This window comes from Suncus etruscus, chromosome 9 (genome assembly GCF_024139225.1).
Source record: "Suncus etruscus isolate mSunEtr1 chromosome 9, mSunEtr1.pri.cur, whole genome shotgun sequence".
Lineage (NCBI taxonomy): Eukaryota > Metazoa > Chordata > Mammalia > Eulipotyphla > Soricidae > Suncus > Suncus etruscus.
Genome location: NC_064856.1, coordinates 114,262,290 through 114,281,178, shown reverse-complemented (window position 1 = coordinate 114,281,178; position 18,889 = coordinate 114,262,290). Strand labels below are relative to the sequence as shown.

The window sequence follows — 18,889 nt, the reverse complement described above, 5'->3', positions numbered from 1 at the left end:
TGGGCTCTGCTCTGTCAAGTGCTTCTTGCTTCTCTCCTTCCAACGGTTCATCTCATGGTCCCGCTGACAGCTCCAATGTCCCAGTAGAGGGTTCTGAGTGACCGGATAGAGGGAAGGGCACAATGAGTTTACTTAGAGAAATAACTACATTGCAAACTATCCTAACAATGAGAATGTATGAAGGAAATAGAAAGCCTGTCTAGAGTACAGGTGGGGGCGGGGTGGGGAGGAGGGAGATTTGGGACATTGGTGGTGGGAATGTTGCACTAGTGATGGGGGGAGTCCTCTTATATGACTGAAACACAACCACAATCATGTTTGGAACCAAGGTGTTCAAATAAAAAATATTATTTAAAAAAAGTTATTAAAAAAAAAAAGAAAAACCTGGGGAGAAGACTCCATAAAATATATAAACCCCAGTTTCTACAGTGTGGCCAGAGGTCTGGGTCAGAGGAAGGGGAGCAGTGGCAGGTGGTCTGGGATGCCAGGAGATAAGGAGGAGGCAAAGGGGACACTGTGGGGCTTGGTGGCCCTGGTCACGGCTGAGTGTGGGGCCCATGTCCTCACTACTGTCACCCTCAGAGTATCCTGCACAGCATATAACTGCTCCTGTGTTACCTGAGCAGTTGATGGGGGATTGGGGCGCCCCGCTCTGGGGCATCACTTCCCACATGACAGAGATGACAGAGTCCCAGGCAGAGTCTGAGTTCCCCCCGGGCAGCAGACTATGACTTTCCTCAGGGTTGCACTGGTTATTCTCAGCATCCATGGGGTCAGGTGGCACCTCAGAGCTGTTATTGACATCCTGAAGCACAAATAGTTGTTTCCCAAGCAGTCAGGACCCCGCCAGGTAGGCCCTTTGCAGCCATTCTGATGCCAACAAGAGGTTCCAGGTAGTGCCCATTCAGAGAAGACCCGAATTCAGCTTTCCTGCTGGCCCCAACACCATGGGGAACCCACCACCCAGATGATCCTAAGCCCTGGAACCATGTTGAGATTTTATGAGGGTCTGTGCCGAGGGCAGTGGGTTGAACCCAGCACCTTGTGCATTCACAGGAGGGGACAGACCTCTTCCTGTTTGCAGCCATTTGTTTGGGTCAGACACATGCTTCTGGGCTCCTTTCACTCAGGCCAGGAGGAGCAGCAGCTCCATCTTCTAGCCAGACTCGGGGTGCGGTGGGGCCCAAGTTGCTGGTAGAAGGCTCAGGCTGTACAATGATCTTGCTGAGAGGGTCCCCCACAACTCTGCTACCCACCCTCAGGGCCCCCACACCACAGCAGAAGCCCCAGAATACTCACAGGGCTGTTCCACTCATTTGCTGGTCCTGAAATCCAAAAATAAGAGAGAGAAAAATGAGTCAGTGGGAAGCGTGTGATTGGGCAGGTGCTGGGGCAGGGGGCGCCAGGCACCGACCTTTGGGCTGCCTCCAAACTCGGAAGCAAGAGAAACATCGAACCCAAAGAGCACGAAGCTGGGACGTCCATCACCACAGCCTGGCCCAGCCCACATGCAGGCTCACCCACCTCCAGCTGAGGGCACCCAACACCTGTGCCAACACTGGGGGTCCTAGATGAGACTCTTGAACCCCACAGCAGCAGTGACCACACTCGATTTTAAAACTCAGGTCCCTTTGGAGACCCTCCCTTGCCCCATCTGTGGTGCCACAAGGACCCGATTTTCTCCAGGACAGAGCCTTCTAGAACCCCCCTTAGAATCATGAGGATATAAAACTCGATTCGTGACACTGAACATGACAGGCCTCCCGCTACCATCAGTGTCCCCTTCTGCCACCACTTCGGGTGTCCACAAGCTCTGCAGACCAGACCTCCTTTCCTGTCGCCGTGGGTCATGGGTGGCTTCCTTACCTTTCTTTGTCCAATAAAGGTAAACTGCCAACCCCACCGGCACCAAGCACACCAGCCGCAGCAGCAGCACAGACACCACCGGTACAATCCACTTTGGAAGACTGTATCCTGCGCTTCCTGGAAGGAGATAGTCCGAGAACAAGGCATCAAGTGAGCACACTGGCCTTAGGAGCAAGACACACTGGAGAAGGACTGTCCTTCCCACAGGACATTAGTCATTTGGACATGCCCACCTTTGGGGATGGGGGTGTCTAGGGGAGCCCAGATTGGACAAGGACTCCCCAACCTGTGCTCGGACAGTGACTGCAGCTCAGGGGAACCCAGAGAGCGAGGTGGAGGGGCCCCTGTGATGCTGCAGACCAGAGAGGACAACGGGCGAGGCCCCCCTGACATTATACAGGCCCAAAGGCTCGGGAAGTATTCCCACACCCCCAAATCCTCACAGGGGCCCCAAAGGCAGAAAAGGAAAACTAGGGTGGCAAACTCCTTGACAACGTAGGAGGATGATACCCAGAACCTTGGGAAGTTGGGTTGGGATGACCTGCTGATCCAGGAAAAGGGTCACTTTAGCCTCATGTGCTGGCCTGTCCTGTCCTGTCCTGTACTCAGGAAGAGGTTTCTTTTTTTTTCCTTATCGTTTTTTGTTTTGGTTTTTGGATCACACCCAAAAACGGTAGCGCTCAGGGGTTACTCCTGGCTCTATGCTCAGAAATCACTTTTGGCAGGCTCGGGGGACCATATGGGATGCCAGGATTCGACCACCATCCTTCCGTGTCTAAGGCAAATGCCCTACCACTGTGCTATCTCTCCGGCCCCTCAGGAAGAGGTTTCATGATTACACACCCTGGGCATCTGTGGGAGGCAGACAAGCAGCGATGACACCCTCGAGACTTATCCACCACACCTGACCTTGCGTACCCAGGGTGACTCATTAGCCCTAGGCAGAAGGATGTACCTTACCTGGCCACAGGCTGTACACTTACCACACACTGTGTCACTCCTGGGAGAACATTCAATGAGGACTGGGAGATTTCCACAGCTATGAGCAAGGAGAAAGAAAAGAAACCTTGAGCTCCTGTCTGGTCATCCATTGCCCACAGCACCCTCCTCACAACTCATGGCTCCGGAAATGGAAGAAACCAACCCTGCACCCCAATATACCAGGCTTCGGGCACTGTCCGGGCGATCTGGACCAGATAGGCTGACCCAGGGCAAAGCCTAGGAAATCTCTGATAAACTAGAAACACACCCGTGGCCCACTCCTGACTTCTGACTTGGCTGCACCTGACGGACACAGATCTACCAAGGCCAGAGAAAGAGGAGGAACCGGAGAGCCTTGATCCGTCCAGAGCTGAAGGCAGGGCTTCCTCTGGCCTCAGCAGGTGCATCTGGCCCTCCAATGGGCCTTGGAAATGGAAGCTACTTGCAACTGGGTTTAAACATCTCTCCCAAGAAACACTCCCATACCTACCCCCCCCTTGGAGCTTGAGGAAGGGCCCTCACTGGATCAACATGTAAGACAGTACAGTATTCACAGTTGTACTGGCTCAGGTTTATCCCAGGGTCTGACCTGGGTTTCACTGTGGAAGGAACTTTGTGTTCAGGCGGCGAGAAGCAGAGAAGCCAGAGACCCAGGATATGTGTGATGTGATTTGGACACAGAAAGAGGCAGAGCTGAAGAGACGCTTCCAGGAGCAGAGGCTGAGAAGTTGAGGAGACAGGAGAGGAGGCAGGAGAGGAGACATTTTATGCACCAAGTTCCACCAGGGTTGGCACTCAGGTATCTGGTCCGTGGCACTCTTAGAATCTTGGGGGGGCATGATGAAGGGGCCAGACCCAGCAGCTCCCTCTGCAGTACCTGCTGCATTTCTGGCACATCTCCGGGGAATCACGGTCTTGGAAATAGCCCTTGTCACACTCCTCTTGACTGTTGGAGGCTGGGAGGGAGACAGAACCGATCCTGTGATCTGGGAGAGAGAGAGGTGAAGAGTAAATGAGGGGCCAGGCCACAGCGGGTCAGGGCCTCAGACTCCCCGGATCGTTCCTGTGCTACTACAAAGAACCCCACAAGTTGTGGTGCCGGAGTGAACAAGGCCAAGCTTCTACCCCCTAATGACAGCTCCCCAGCACAGGAGCTGTCTCTGCCCCTGCTTCATTCTTCTTCTTCTTTTTTTTTTTTTTTTTTTTTTTGGTTTTTGGGCCACACCCGTTTGACGCTCAGGGGTTACTCCTGGCTATGCACTCAGAAATCGCCCCTGGCTTGGGGGCACCATATGGGATACCGGGGGATCAAACTGCGGTCCATCCTACGCTAACGCTTGCAAGGCAAACACCTTATCTCTAGCGCCACCTTCCCGGCCCCTGCTTCATTCTTTTGGAGGCCTCTAAAGACCTACATCCCATTTTGACTTACCCAGACACGTGAGTCCCTAGGCTGGGTTAGGTGCTGCTGAGACAGTCCACACACCAAATTCCGGTGACACTAGGTTACGCCACAGTAGAACTGTCTCCTAGCACTTGAGCCAAGGCTGGGCCCACAGGCCGCGGGCAGTTTATTTTTCTTTCTGTATTTTGCTTTATGGCCATACCCAGTGGTGCTCAGGGTCCTAACCGGGCAAGAACTGGGGGGAGGCCATTAGGTGGTCAACGACTTGCAAGGCCACAGCCCTCCCCTGCTGTTTTTTTTTTTTTTTTTTTTTTTTTTGTGGTTTTTGGGTCACACCCAGCAGTGCTCAGGGGTTATTTCTGGCTCCAGGCTCAGAAATTGCTCCTGGCAGGCACAGGGGACCATATGGGGCACCGGGATTCGAACCGATGACCTCCTGCATGAAAGGCAAACGCCTTACCTCCATGCTATCTCTCCGGCCCCTCCCCTGCTGTTCTAATACTCCAGACCTTTCTCTTGGTTCTGCTTGGGCACCTCTCACATATGTACCCATTGATGACAGGTTGGCCTGGGTGGGAGGAAGAGGGGAGCCGGGCCTGTGCCACTTGCTACGTGCCACCCACTCTCCAAAGACACCACTCAAGAAGGCACTGTGGGCCCCACCCTCTCCTCGGAAGGTTTGGGACTGAAATTAACCCATGTGTGTCCAGAAATGAAGATGTTGGCCCCTCCCTGATGCTCCCCCCCAAAATCATGGCTTGCAGGAGGTGGTGGGGCTGTGGCCAGGTCCCTGCAAGTAGGGACAGACTCCTTGGGCGGGATGGCAGTGGGCGGGCATCTGCAGAGCTGAGGCCTCGCTTCCCTCTCACAGGCCCCTGGGGGACTCACCAGCCGGACCGAGCTGGTGGCCAACACCATCCTTCACTTCATCTTCTTGCCCAGAGGCTGCCAAGGGCACCTTCAAGCAGAGGGACAGCTTTAGCCCAGATTCAAGGAAGGGAGTCTGGCCTTAACCAGGGTCCAGGCAGAAGAGGGAACAGCTGTATGAGGGGCCACTGTGAAGGTGCTGTCTGTAGAGACCCACACACAGAGCAGACGGCACCCAGTTACTCGTGGGCGTGGATCGCCAGGGCACTGGGCCCATATTTGGTACCCTACTTCAGGGTACTTGGAGAAGGCAGCGTCTATGGGACCCAGCAGATTCCAAGGCACGGGTGTGTGTGTGTGTGTGTGTGTGTGTGTGTGTGTGTGTGTGTGTCACTGACCAGTGCCATCACCAGTCAGGGCCAGGGGTGCAAGGCCTGGGAGATGGCAGAGTCTGGGTGTGTTTCTCTATATTGTCAAGAACCTGGACAGGCGATCACTGTCTGGCACCCCACCAGTCCTGTGGGGAGTCCCATGTGCCTGAATCAGAATCAGGCCTGAGCAGAGCCCAAACAGCTCCTGTGCTGTGGGTGTACCTATTTGAGACCCACCCATTTCTGGGAGGGGTCTTGGGAACCGGATAGTAGGCGTAACCTTACCTGCGAGACCCTCCCATTCCTGGGAGGGGTCTGGGAAAAGGTAGATAAGGCTTGGACCAAGGGAATTTGGCCTTTTGGCTCTTTGCCCTTTTTGCGCTGCTGTGCGCTCTGGCTTCTGGGTTTCTGTGTTCTGGTCTTTGACCAGCATGGAGCCCAAAGGGAAGATGGCTAACAGGAAATAAGATGCAGGGCTAGCAAAATATTGCTATGCTTGAAAGGTTATGAATAGGCCACACACACGTGGTGGCTAGGGCTTGAATAAAGTGGTTGCTTCCTGACAACTGACTGTGAGTGAGTAATTTCACCTGGGCCTGGGACTCGCCGACTGCATGAAGGTTGCAGAGCCACGTGGACTGGAATGGCACGGAGAGAAATCCACCGCCATCCAGCCCCATCGTTAATTATTTTATGCAACATCTTGGCGCCCAAACTCTGACCTGAATCCTGGACCCAACAAAACAGCAAATATGGTGAGATTTTTGCTCTTCTGTTTCATTTTCGCTCTCTTCACATGCAGTCAGCCCAAAGTGTATGGCCACGTGGAGCCATGTTCAAAAATGGCCAACACCCCATCTGGGGGTTCAAAGGCCATTGAAACAAGAGAGGTGAAAGCTTGCATCACCTCCAGCCCAGGCCCAGGCCCAGAACTGAGACTTTGTTACAAGAAACAAAAACCTGGGCCTCTTCAAAGACTTATTAAAAGTCTAAATTGGAAAAGGAGGAAAAAAAGACTATTGAAAATGGACTGATTTTCTGATAATGACCTGCGGCTTGAATTTGGATTTCGACTTTGGAAATTTCGGACTGAACTTTTAGTTTAAATAACTTTGAACTTTGAACATCCAAAAGCGCCCTGTGAGGTGTGGCCAAAAACTGGCTTGCTAAGTGCTGCCCGGAGGAAAAAAGGAGGAAAAAAGCGGCGAAAAGCACCTATCAGCCCAAAAGCAAAAACGCCTCGGCTCAGCTCAGCTCAGCTTTTGCTCCGCGGCAAGCCTGAAATCCATCCTCCAGATCACTAAGGTAAAACAGCAGGAGCAAACCGGCAGCAGGCAGCGGAACCTGCGACCTCATGGTCAACAGAATCGTCTGCGGGGCCTGAAACCATAAAAGGAAGCCACGTGGTAAGATCAGCGTGGGACAAACCAGCAAGTTTACAAAAGCCATGTGATGAGATCAGCGTGGAACAAACCAACATCTGAACTTTAAAAGTTTACAAAAGCCACGTGGTGAGATCAGCGTGAAACAAATTAATCATCTAAACTGTGATTTTAGGTGTAGGAACTAAGCAAATAGTCATATATTTCACTCATAGTTGGTGATGAAATAAGTTTTAGTTAGTGGTTAAAAAATAAAAAAGGGAGGTAATACAGTTTAACATCTAATTTCTAACCACCTGCATCTTTGTCTTAGTCATTTTCTTTATGATTTAAATGTGTTTTGTTGTCTTTCAACGTTAATATTTTCAATTGCAAAATGTTTTACTGTGTATTTTAATGTACTTAGCCTGTTTTTAAAATGTATGTTATGCATGTATGCTGCAGTACTTGTGTATAGGAAAGGTATAGGAATAATAAAGTTCCCCCAATATAGTTTAAAAGTATAGGAACATGAAAGTTCTGGAATAGTGCTTGGTAAAAAAAAGCATTAATAGAATTTTAGGTTACAGGTGTAAAGTATATTTTGCAAAAATATGTTTTTGAAAAGGGCTGGTATATTAATTTTCACTTTATTACGTTGGTGCATAAAAATATTAAGAAAAGGAGGAAATGTAGTGTGCCCAAACCCACCCATTTCTGGGAGGGGTCTTGGGAACCGGATAGTAGGTGTAACCCTACCTGCAAATCCCGGCCCATTCCTGGGAGGGGTCTTGGAAAGGATAGATAAACCTCTGAGCCAGGGGATTCGGCCCTTTGGCCGTTTCTCTCTTTGCCCGGCTCGGCTCCCTGGCTTTTGGATCTTGGGGCCGCATGGAGCCCAAAGGAAAGATGGCTAACAGGAGATAAGATGCAGGGCAAGCCTAGAATGGCTGTATGCTTGAAAGGTTATGACATAGGCCACACACCTGTGGTGGCTAGGGCATGAATAAAGCTGATGGTTCCTGAAGCCTGCCTGTGAGTGAGTAATTACGCCGATTACCTGGGCCTGGAATCCGCCAGCTGGATGGGGATGAAGCCTCGTGGCTGGGGCCTAAGCACAAAGGCCTCCATCCATCGCCATCCAGCCCCATCGTTAATTATTTAATAGAACACTGTGCCAGAGGGCGGGGCCTAACCAATGAACACAAACACGGAAGGAACATATGAGTCAACATCCCTGCGTGTATACCCAGGTTCTGTTCAGTGTGCTTGCATGTTTGAATTGCACATTCATTTCTGTATTGCATACATCCACACACATTTGTCTATCCCTCCCAAGTGTCCACATTCTGACTTGTTTTCTTCTGTTCTTTTCACCTGGCCACGTACTTGTGGCACTTTGCGCTTTGGTGGGGGATTTCTCTGGCCCTGGCGCTCACTCTCCCGACAGCCCTAGGAGCACAGCCCTGTCCTTGCCAGACTCTGCGCCCCTGACCTAAATGGCAGCAGACACTTCCCTCCGCCACACCAGGGCCACGTCCATCAGTCTCCTGACCCTTATGTCAGAGGGCAGGACACTGGAAGACACAGGGTCACAGGAAGCTCACCTGCCTGTACTCGCCTGGCCCGCAGCTGTGCTTTTCATTCCTCATTGAGAGGAGGTGAGACGAACTGAGGCCGCCACCTTCTCCCTAGCTGGTTCCTTTCCCCTCCCACGTGCTGTTTATCTGTCTGCTTCATGGGCATAAGCTGTATTTGTTTTTGGCTTCTGGGCCTCACCAGCAGTGCTCAGGGCTCCCCCTCCGCCCCCCCCCCCCGGTCTGTACTCAGGAATCTTTCCTTGAGAGGATTGGGGACCTCATGGAATGCCAGGGATTGAACCGGCGGGTCAGCACCCTCCCTGCTGTGCTGTAATGGAAACTGACTCTTCTTCATGTTCAAGTGGGAGCCAGGCGCCTGTGGCCCAGCAGTTTCGGTCTCTTACATACAGATGTATAGACAGACAGACAGACAGACAGACAGACACACACACACACACACACACACACACACACACACACACACACAGAGATACACACTGTCTCCTGGAGAGGCAAGAGATGCAGATGGAAAGTTTCTCTCTGGGCCCAGAGAGTTCGCACAGCAGCAGGGCCTATGCATAGCACAGGGTCAGCTCTGGAGCGAGCTGGGTTCGATCCCCAACATCCCATCGGGTCCCCAGCCTGCCAGGGGCAATTTCTTTTTTCTTTTTGGGCCACACCCGGCGCCGCTCACGGGTTCCTCCTGGCTCTCCGCTCAGAAATCGCTCCTGGCAGGCTTGGGGGATGCCGGGACTCAAACCACTGACCTTCTGCATGCAAGGCAAGCAAACACCCTACCTCCATGCTCTCTTTCGGGCCCCGCCAGGGGTGGTTTCTGAGTGCAGAGCCAGGAGTAACCCTTGAGCACCGCGGGGTGTGACTTAAAATCCAATCAATCAATCAATCAATCAAGTTTTTTTTTTTTAAGGAGACAGGAGATAGAAGGGAGACAGAAACAAAGAGAGATAGAGAGAGGAAGAGAGAAGAAGACAGGACAAAAAGAGGGAGAGAGAGACAGGAGATAGAGGGATAGAGAAATGGCACAAGAGGAGGCTGATAAAGAGACAGAGAGGAGAGAGACGAGAGAAAAAGAGAAAGAACAACAGAGAGACAGAAGAGACAAAAGGAGACAGAGGCAGAGGAGATAGAGGGAGACAGAGATAGAGCAGGGAAACAGAGCACAGGAGAGAGGCAGAGATAGAAAGAGACAGAGAGAGGGCCTGGAGAGATAGCACAGCGGCGTTTGCCTTGCAAGTAGCCGATCCAGGACCAAAGGTGGTTGGTTCGAATCCCGGTGTCCCATAGGGTCCCCCGTGCCTGCCAGGAGCTATTTCTGAGCAGACAGCCAGGAGTAACCCCTGAGCACTGCTGGGTGTGGCCCAAAAACCAAAAGAGAGAGGGGGGTGGAGAAACTTGAACAGAAACTGGGCACAGGAGAGAGGCAGAGAGACATAGATGATAAAGAGACAGAGGAGAGAGAAGAGTTAGAGACAGAGACCGACAGGAGATAAAAGGAGACAGAGAAAGACAGAGACAGAAGCAGGGCACAGGAGAGAGTCATGGAGAGAAAGATGATAAAGAGACAGAGAGGGAGAGGGAGAGAAGAGAGTGAGAGAGAGACAGAGATAGAAAGAACAATGCAGGTGTCAATCAAGCGCATCCAAAATAGGAAAGCAGGAAAGTTGGGGCCGGAGACAGCACGGAGGGGGCGTTTGCTCGCCTGGCATGCAGAAGGTCGGTGGTTCGAATCCCGGCCTCCCCGGGTCCCCGAGCCTGCCTGGAGCGATTTCCAGCTTCCCCACGAGATCGGAGCGCGCTCGGGTAGCGGTTCTCCTCCCGGCCGGGCCGGGCTCACCTCGGAGAGCAGAACCAGGAGCAGGAGCGGGCGCGGGAGCCGGGGAGGCGCCATCGGGACCCACACGGGAAGAAGCTCCCACTGCCCGGCACACGCAATCCGCGGACACCCAGGGACGGGGGGGCGTCAGGTCACGCCCCCTCGCCGCCAGGACACGCCCCCGGAGACTTTGGACCAATCCGAGGCCTGAATGATCAGAACGGATTACAACGATTCTAAGGCCCCGCCCCTCCCCTTTCCAGAGGACACGCCCCTCGTCGCTAGGATACGCCCCCACGAGACTTGGACCAATCCGAGGCCTGAATGCTGCTCTGATGAGCAGAACGGATTCTAGGCCCCGCCCCTTTCTTGCAGACAGGGCCCTCGGACACACTCCTTGTCCTCTCTTGTTTTACGTATCCAGAATGTTCATTTTGTATTCTGCCCTTTCCCACATTCCTACAAAGCTCTTTTTTATTCCTTTACTCTCTCACCCCCCCCAAACATCTGTAATCTACATTACTCTTTTTACCTTCAGTAGTGTACAATCCTAATCACAGACCAAAGCCGTGTATTGTGTGTAACAACCCCAAATTGTTTTAAGATACATAAAATGGACACGTATTTCTTTAGAATATTTTGTGTTTTTTTCTCTGACAGCTATAATTCTTACTAAATGTTGTCTTATACAGTGACGATTCTAACCACTTTTTATCTTCTCTTTTTGAGCTGTTTAAGAAGGAATCTTAGAGAAAGAGTTCCCCAGATTAATGCTTATTGAACCATATCATGGGAATCGTTGGAATTGTTCTTATCACCCCCATATGCACCAATAACACCACGTGGCATTGCTCCTTTTTTGCATAGGCACATTAAAATGGGAAAATACTATACATACAAATAAGATCCTATCTAATAGATTGGAACACATCTATCTAATTAGATCCTATCTAATATCTAATAGATCCAATCTAATAGATTGGAACACACAAATCTTATAGTGCAAAGGGACCTTACATCCTGAACATTGACATAATGACCTGGCACAGACCTCAGAAGAAAGGGCATTTCCCTGAACCAGGGAAGCCATCCACGAAACATCCAGGCTGGTCTATAGCATTGTTGGGAACTGACTTGTTTGAGGACATTTTGCTGTTCTTTCTGCCATAGCCCAGCTTTTCACCTAAAAGCAATATGCAGTCTTGCTGCAAATTTTTGAGCTAAGAGAAAAGAATGTGCAGCTGCAGGACATAATTTAGCTCTAAGCCCGGAGGAGAGTAAAAACTGCCTGGTACAGTTATCAGAAACTAGGCCTCATTCCTTAAGACCACATTCCGGAGTGAATTAGGCTGTTTTCAATAAGTATATGCTACATTGTCTGTTCAAGATCACTGAGACAAGCACATCTTGCACCATTTCCTGATAGTCAAGCAATTAGGAATGCAGCTAGAAGGACACTAAAAGTTTCCATTGAAACAGCACGTTCAGCATAGCTTGAAGGTCATCCAGCCCCCTAGCCCACTGTCCACTTCGCGCCAAAAGTATGATTGACAGCACCTTTGTACTGCCCCCTTCTCCTTCACTATAAAAGAAGGAGTTGTATTTCAATAAACGCCTTTGAACAGTGAAATATTGTCTTAGGCCATTTATTATTAACCTCTCTTAAATTTCTTACAGTGTGGTTGTGCTTCTACTCAGCAAAATAGAAGTGCGGTCGTCTGAGAAGCCTTCCCAGCTAATTCCTGCTGGCCGGGCCCCCCTGGGGGGCTTCTGGACCCTGCATAGCATCACTCTCTTGGAAGCAGGCTTTGACAGTCCAAGGCTCCCTTGGCCTTGGGCTGGGTGGAGAGTTTGGGGGGATGCCTGAGTGCCATACAGCCTGGAGCCCCACTGGGAGTGGCCCAGAATAAAAGCCAAAGAAAATTAGGCATAGCCTAGTCTGTTGCAGGCCGAGGCCTAGGAAATAAGGACAGAGGAAGAGTGTTTCGTTCTGAAGGCCCAGCAGCGGCTGAGGCTCTGCCCCTCCTCTCTGCCACACCGTGGTCGGTCCCGGCCGACTTCTCTGCTTCCCAAACAAGGGACTGAACCCCCACCGATGCCCCCGGTGCCTTTTAAAACATTTTTCCTTATCTTTTTTTTTTTGGGGTCACACCAGGCGGCGCTAAGGGGTTCCTCCTGGCTCTGCGCTCAGAAATCGCTCCTGGCAGGCTCCGGGGACCACATGGGAGGCCGGGATTCGAACCCCCGTCCTTCTGCATGCCAACGCTCCACCCCAGCCTTTTTCTTGCAGCTGTTCCTGCCCCACATGGCGGTGTTTTGCACCTCCTGGCCCCGTCGCCAGGCAACCACACGGCTCTTCTGGGCCCTTCGGCACCTCCTAGAGGCGCTGGCCGAGCGGGGCCAGACTAGGGCAGGACCGAGGATGCAGGACCAAGGATGGATGCAGGACCAGGTGCCGACGCCCAGCTGTGCCTTTCTTTGCACATCGCCTGGCTTCCAAGAACACCAGGTTCATGATTTTTAATACTTTGTATGTGTTTTCATTTTGGGGTCACACCCAGCGATGCTCAGGGGCCCATGGGGGATGCTGGGATGGAACCCAGGCAGGCTCATGGCAAGTGGCCTACCGCTTCCCTCTACAGCCCCAAAAGGTGAAAACAATGCTAGTTTTTTTGTTTGTTTGTTTGTTTTTGGTTTTGGGGCCACACCCAGCTGTGCTCAGGGGTTACTCCTGGCTGTCTGCTCAGAAATAGCTCCTGGCAGGCACGGGGGACCCTATGGGACACCGGGATTCGAACCAACCACCTTTGGTCCTGGATCGGCTGCTTGCAAGGCAAACGCCGCTGTGCTATCTCTCCGGGCCCACAATGCTAGTTTTTACTTGTATTTTTTATGACGGTGAGGAGGCCAAATATATATAAATAAACTCCACGCAAGTTCACAGTATCAGTACTACTTTACCTAACTAAACACAAGTTATTATAGATTACATAAAGTCACACAGCTTCAGCGTGAGAACAGGAACCCTCAGAGTCTTAGCACCGGGCTGATCTGCAGACCCTGAGCACAGATTGGTTCCTGGGCGGCCACCAGGCCTGAAGAGATGCCGCCTCCCCCAGCTGTCCACAGGCATCCACGGGCACTGCTCTGTCATCTGCTTCTTGCTTGTCTGCTTGCAATGGTCCATCTCACTCAGGTCCCTCTGACAGCTCCAAGGTCCCAGTAGAGGGGTCTGAGTGACCGCATAGAGGGAGGGCACTTTCTTAGCCCACGACCAACTTGGATACGATCCGGGCACCCGAGCACTGTCAGGAGTGATTCCGGAGTGCAGAGCCAGCATCGTTGAGCCTTGAGCACCGCTGGGTATGACCCAAAAAATAAAGTAAAAAAATATACATTGTCAGGTTTACGTTTCTCATCCTATGCATTTGTCATGTTATTAGTATACAGAAGCAGATTGGCTGCCCCAACAAGGTGGGATCAATCATAAGGTAGAAAAACCACCGGGGGGGGGGGGGACACGAAGAGATAGCAGAGCAGTAGCAGTAAGGCGTTTCCCTTGCACGTGGCCAACCCATAACAGACAGTGGTTCGATTGCAGCATGTCATATAGTCCCCCCAGCCTGCCAGGAGCAATTTCTGAGTGCAGAGCCAGGAGTAACCCCCGAATGCCACTGGATGTAACTCCAAAAAATTATTAAACAAAAAACCTGGGGGGAACGATCCATAAAGTATATAAGCCCAGACTCTGAAGTGTGGCCAGAGGTCTGGGTCAGAGGAAGAGGAGCAGTGGCCGGTGGTCTGGTGACACCAGGAGACAAGGAGGAGGCAAAGGGGACACTGTCTTTGGGGCTTGGTGCCCTGGTCACAGGCTGGGCGTGGAGCCCATGTCTTCACCACTGCCACCCTCAGAGCAGCCTGCACAGCGTGTACCTGCTCTTGTGTTACCTGAGCAACTGGTGGGGGGTTAGGGGCCCCGCTCTGCAGCAGCAGCAGTTCCGGCACTTTAGAGATGGCAGAATCTGGAGCGAAGTCTGAGTTCTTTTTGCTCAGCAGGTGGTGTTTCTCCTCGGGGTTGCACTGGTCATTCTCAGCATCCATTGGATCAGGTGGCATCTCAGAGCTGTTATTACCCTCCTGAAGCACAAACAGTTGTTTTCCTATCAGTCAGGATCCCACCAGAAAGGCCCTTCGGAGCTGTTCTGATGCTTCCAAGAGGTATCAGGTGGTGCCTGTTCAAAGAAGACCCAAATTCAACTTTCCTGCTGGCCCCAACGCCATGGGGAATCCACTCACCTAGATCCTAAGCCCTGAGACCATGTTGAGATTTTATGAGGGTCTGTGCTGAAGGCGGTGGGTTGAACCCAGCACAGGAGGAGACAGACCTTTCTCCCTTTGTAGACATTTCTAAGAGTCAGACACACCCTTCTGTGCTCCTTTCACTCAGGTCAGGAGCAGCAGCTCTGTCTTCTGGCCAGACTCAGGGTGTGGTGGGGCCCAGGATGCAGGTAGAAGGCTCAGGCCTTACAATGGTCTTGCGGGAGGGTCCCCCCCCCACAACTCTGCTACCCACCCTCAGGGCCCCTGCACCATAGCACAAGCCCTGGAGTACTCACAGGGCCGTCCCACTTGTTTGCTGGTTCTGAAATCCAAAAATAAGAGAGAGAAATGAGTCGGTGGGAAGTGCGGTTGGGTAGGCACTGGGCGAGCACTAACTTTGGGGCTGCCTCAGAAATTAGCAGAAAGAGATGAGTTGGATCAACTTAGGACAAAGCTTGCCTGGGAGACCAGAGGTGAATTTATCAGCATAGCCCAGCCCAGCCCTGGATGCTCACACGCAGGCTCGCCCACTTCCAGCTGAGGGCACCCAACACCTGTGCCATCCCTGGGGGTCCTGGCTGAGACTCCTGAATCCCACAGCAGCAGTGACCGCACCTGATTCTAAAGCCCAGGTCCCTTTGGAGACCCTCCCTTGCCCCCATCTTTGGTGCCACAAGGACCCGATTTTCTCCAGGATAGAGCCTTCTAGAACCCCCCCTTAGTTTGAATCAGGAGGAGGATATAAAACGACTCGTGTCACTGAACATGACAGGCCTCCTGCTGCCATCATTGTCCCGTTCTGCCACCACGTCCAGGTGTCCCCAAACCTGCTCAGCTGTGCAGACCAGACCTCTTTCCCTGTCCCCTTGGCCACGGGTGGCTTCCTTACCTCTCTTTGTACAATAAAAGTAAACGGCCAACCCCACCTGCACCACACACGCCAGGAGCAGCAGCACAAACACCACTGGTAAAAGACTGTTTTCTGTACTTCCTGGAAGGAGACAATCCGAGAATGTGGCATCAGGTGAGTAAAGTACAATGGCCTTAGGAGCAAGAGACACTGGAACAGGATGGGACTGTCCTTCCCACAGGACAACGGTCATCTAGACGCGCCCACCTTTGGGGACGGGCCCAGACTTGACAAGGACTCCTCAGCATGTGCTCGGACAGTGATACCCGCAGCTCTGGGGAACCCAAAGGGCAAGATGCAGGGGCTCCTGTGATGCTGCAGACCAGAGAACACAAGAGGGGAGGCCCCAACATTTTACAGGCCCAAAGTCTCAGGCAGCACTTCAACACATTTGGAACCTCACAGGGGAGCCAGAGGGCAGAGGAAGCAGAGCCTGGGTGGGGGTCCCCAGCTCCTGGTCAGTATAGAGGATGACGCTCAGCACCTTGGGGAGTTGGGTTGGGATGACCAGCTGCTTCCAGATACGATTCATTACGGCCTCACTGAATTGGCCTGACTTGGGCTGTTCTCAGGAAGAGGCTTCATGGTCACACTTGCTGGGCATCTCTGCCACAACTCCGGCTAGGGGGCCAGACAAGCAGGGATGACACCCTTGAGATAGACCCACCATCCCTGACTTGGCAATGGCTCACTGGCCCACTGCACAGGGTGTTACCTTCCCCGGTGCCAAGATCTACACTTACTGCATACCGATCACTGGTGGGAGAACATTCAGTAAGGATGAGGAAATTTCCACAGCTATGCACAAGGAGAAAGAAAAGAAACTCTGAGCTGTCGCCTGTTTATCCATCACCCACATCACCCTCCTTCCCACTCATGGGTCCAGGACGGGAAGAGGCCAACCCAGCACCCCGATCTGCCAGACTTTGGTCACTGCCCAGGTATTTTAGAACAAACAGGCTGAGTCAGGCAAAGCCTGAGAAATCTCAGATAAACTAGGACCCCCCCCCCCTTTCCCGACTGGGCTGCACCTGACAGACACAGCTCTACCACAGCCAGAGGAAGAGGTGGGGCCACAGAAGAGCCCTGATCAATCCAAACCTGAAGGCAGGGCTTCCTCTGGCCTCAGTAGGCACATCTGACCCTCCAACTTCTTGTAAACGGAAGCAATTTGAGGTGGCTGTAAAATTCTCCATGGCACACCCTGCCTCTCCTCCACTTAGGGCCCTCCCTAGACCTCCATATGCAAAGGGCAGTGTTCAGAGTCATCCTGGAGCAGGGTAACCCAGGATACCTGCTTTGGAGGGAACTCTGCGCACAGATGGGATGAGACCCAGGGGTCCCCTTCCCGGGTTCTCTTCCTAGGGCAGCTGTGCTGCAGTACCTGCGGCAGGGATGGCAGCCCTCTGGGTGATCCCTGTCTTTGTAGTACCCCTTAATGCACTGGCACCGCCTGTTGGAGCGTGAAGAGCACTCAGATGCAAGCTCCTCTTCTGTGAGAGAGAGGGGCTCAGGAGAGGACTAGCCAGGCCATGGGTCATGCCCTTAGACTCTCCGGATCATTTTGTTGCTCCTTCACAGAACCCTACAGTCGTGGTGCCTAAGTGGACAAAGCCCCGCTCCTGTACCCTGAGATGCTCCCCAGCTTCCAGTCAGCCGACCCCAGGAACCATCTCTGCCCCTCCCTCATCCTTCCAGATGTGAATAAGAACACACATCCCATTCTGACACCGTCCCCAGACATTTGACATGAGGCCTGGGGCTCTGTTCCACTGGGGCAGCCTCACCCACCATGCTCTGGGGGACACAAGTTCACGCCGTTGGAAAGCACTTTCCGGGCACTCAGCCGAGGAGGAAGAATTAGATCGATAGGCTATGGTTAATTTTTATTTCTGTAATTTGTTGTGTCTCGGGCCTGACTTTTCAGGGCTTTTCTAGTGTCAAGGGGATCATTTAGACAGGAGTATTTGTTTATTTATTTATTTATTTATTTTGGTTTTTGGGTCACACCTGGCAGTGCTCAGGGGTTATTCCTGGCTCCAGGCTCAGAAATTGCTCCTGGCAGGCACAGGGGACCATATGGGGCGCCGGGATTCGAACCGATGACCTCCTGCATGAAAGGCAAACGCCTTACCTCCATGCTATCTCTCCGGCCCCTATTTATTTATTTATTGATCTTTGGGCCAAACCCAGCAGCGCTCAGGGATTTCTCCTGGCTCTGTCCTTAGGAATCGCTCCTGGCAGGCTCAGAGGACCATATGGGATGCCGGAGATCAAACCTGGCTCTGTAAGTATAAGGCAAATGTCCTTTCACTATGCTATTGCTCTGAACTCAGACAGGAGCACTTTAAGAAAATTGTTATCGAGCCTCTAGTCTGTGGAAGGATGGACGTGGCCAGGGCGAGAACTCCACAGCTGAGCACATGCTGGACATGTGGAAAGCCCATGTGGAACCGGCGCGGCACGGTTCCAACTTCACTTAGAGCACTATACAGAGAGTAGCCCAGAGGACTCCAGGTGTGTCTCCAAGCCCAGTTCCCCAGACAAGATAGTAAGAGCTGAACGACACATCAGGGGTCTTGGCCTAGGTATTGGGGCACTTTGTCCCACCTCTGAGGACTCACACCTGGGCACTAGGAGCAGGTACCCCTGGAGGGGCTGCTGGGGGTGGTGAGCGGCTACTCACATAGGCCACACTACAGGTCACACGTCTTGCACTCTGATTGTTTGGCTGGTCCATGGAGGTTTCGTTCAGGCACATCTTGCAGGACCCATTGACAACATATTGGCCTGGGGGTGGGGGCAGAGGGAGCCATATCTGTTCCACCCGGCACATCCCACCTGCTCTCCAAAGACGCTGCTCAGGAAGGGCCCGTAGGCCCAGCCCTCTAAGAACATTCCAGACTGAAATCCGCCAGTGTGTCCACAAATGGAGATGTGGGCCATGCCTCGATGTCTCCCTACATTCCACTTCATAGGAGGTTATGATGCTGCGATGGTATCCCCTTGTGAACATGGACAAGGTTCTCTGGGAGAGGGTGGTGGGACAACAGTGGGTGGGCCTCTGCAGAGCTGAGCTTGAAGCCGATACCATTCTTCACCTTTTGTCTTATTTATGGCCAGAGGCCGCCAAGGACACCTTCAAGCAGAGGAACTGCTTTAGCCCAGATCCAAGGGGGAGGGTCTGGCCTTAACAGAGGCCTAGGCAGAAGAGGGACCAGCTCTAGTCATCTGCAGAGACCCACAGAGCAGAGGGCAGCCACTCTCTCTCCTGGGTGCGAACCCCTGAGGCACAGGGCCCTTTCTGTGGAGCTCCGTGCTGCCGCCCCAGTGCTTGGACCAAGGGCAGCGTATGTGGGACTTGGCTCCGGCCTCCTAAGCATGGGGGCTCACT

The 18,889-nt window shown here is 52.5% G+C and overlaps 2 long non-coding RNA genes across 2 annotated transcripts in view; both read right to left on the bottom strand.

The window, feature by feature from the left end:
- Window positions 1-51: 51 nt before the first annotated feature.
- On the bottom strand, window positions 52-1,462 carry LOC126019112 (uncharacterized). Its single transcript, XR_007498926.1, has 4 exons — window positions 1,415-1,462; window positions 1,300-1,325; window positions 619-805; window positions 52-93 (listed from the first exon to the last, which is right to left on the bottom strand). It is a non-coding gene; the product is annotated as an uncharacterized LOC126019112 (long non-coding RNA).
- Window positions 1,463-2,856: 1,394 nt separating this feature from the next.
- The window catches only part of LOC126019113 (uncharacterized), a 66,495-nt gene continuing 50,462 nt past the window's right edge, over window positions 2,857-18,889 (bottom strand). The window contains exons 2-3 of the long non-coding RNA XR_007498927.1: window positions 3,437-3,567; window positions 2,857-2,905 (exon numbers count right to left, since the gene is read on the bottom strand). This is a non-coding gene — a long non-coding RNA (uncharacterized LOC126019113). The remainder of the gene's footprint in view (window positions 2,906-3,436; window positions 3,568-18,889) is intronic.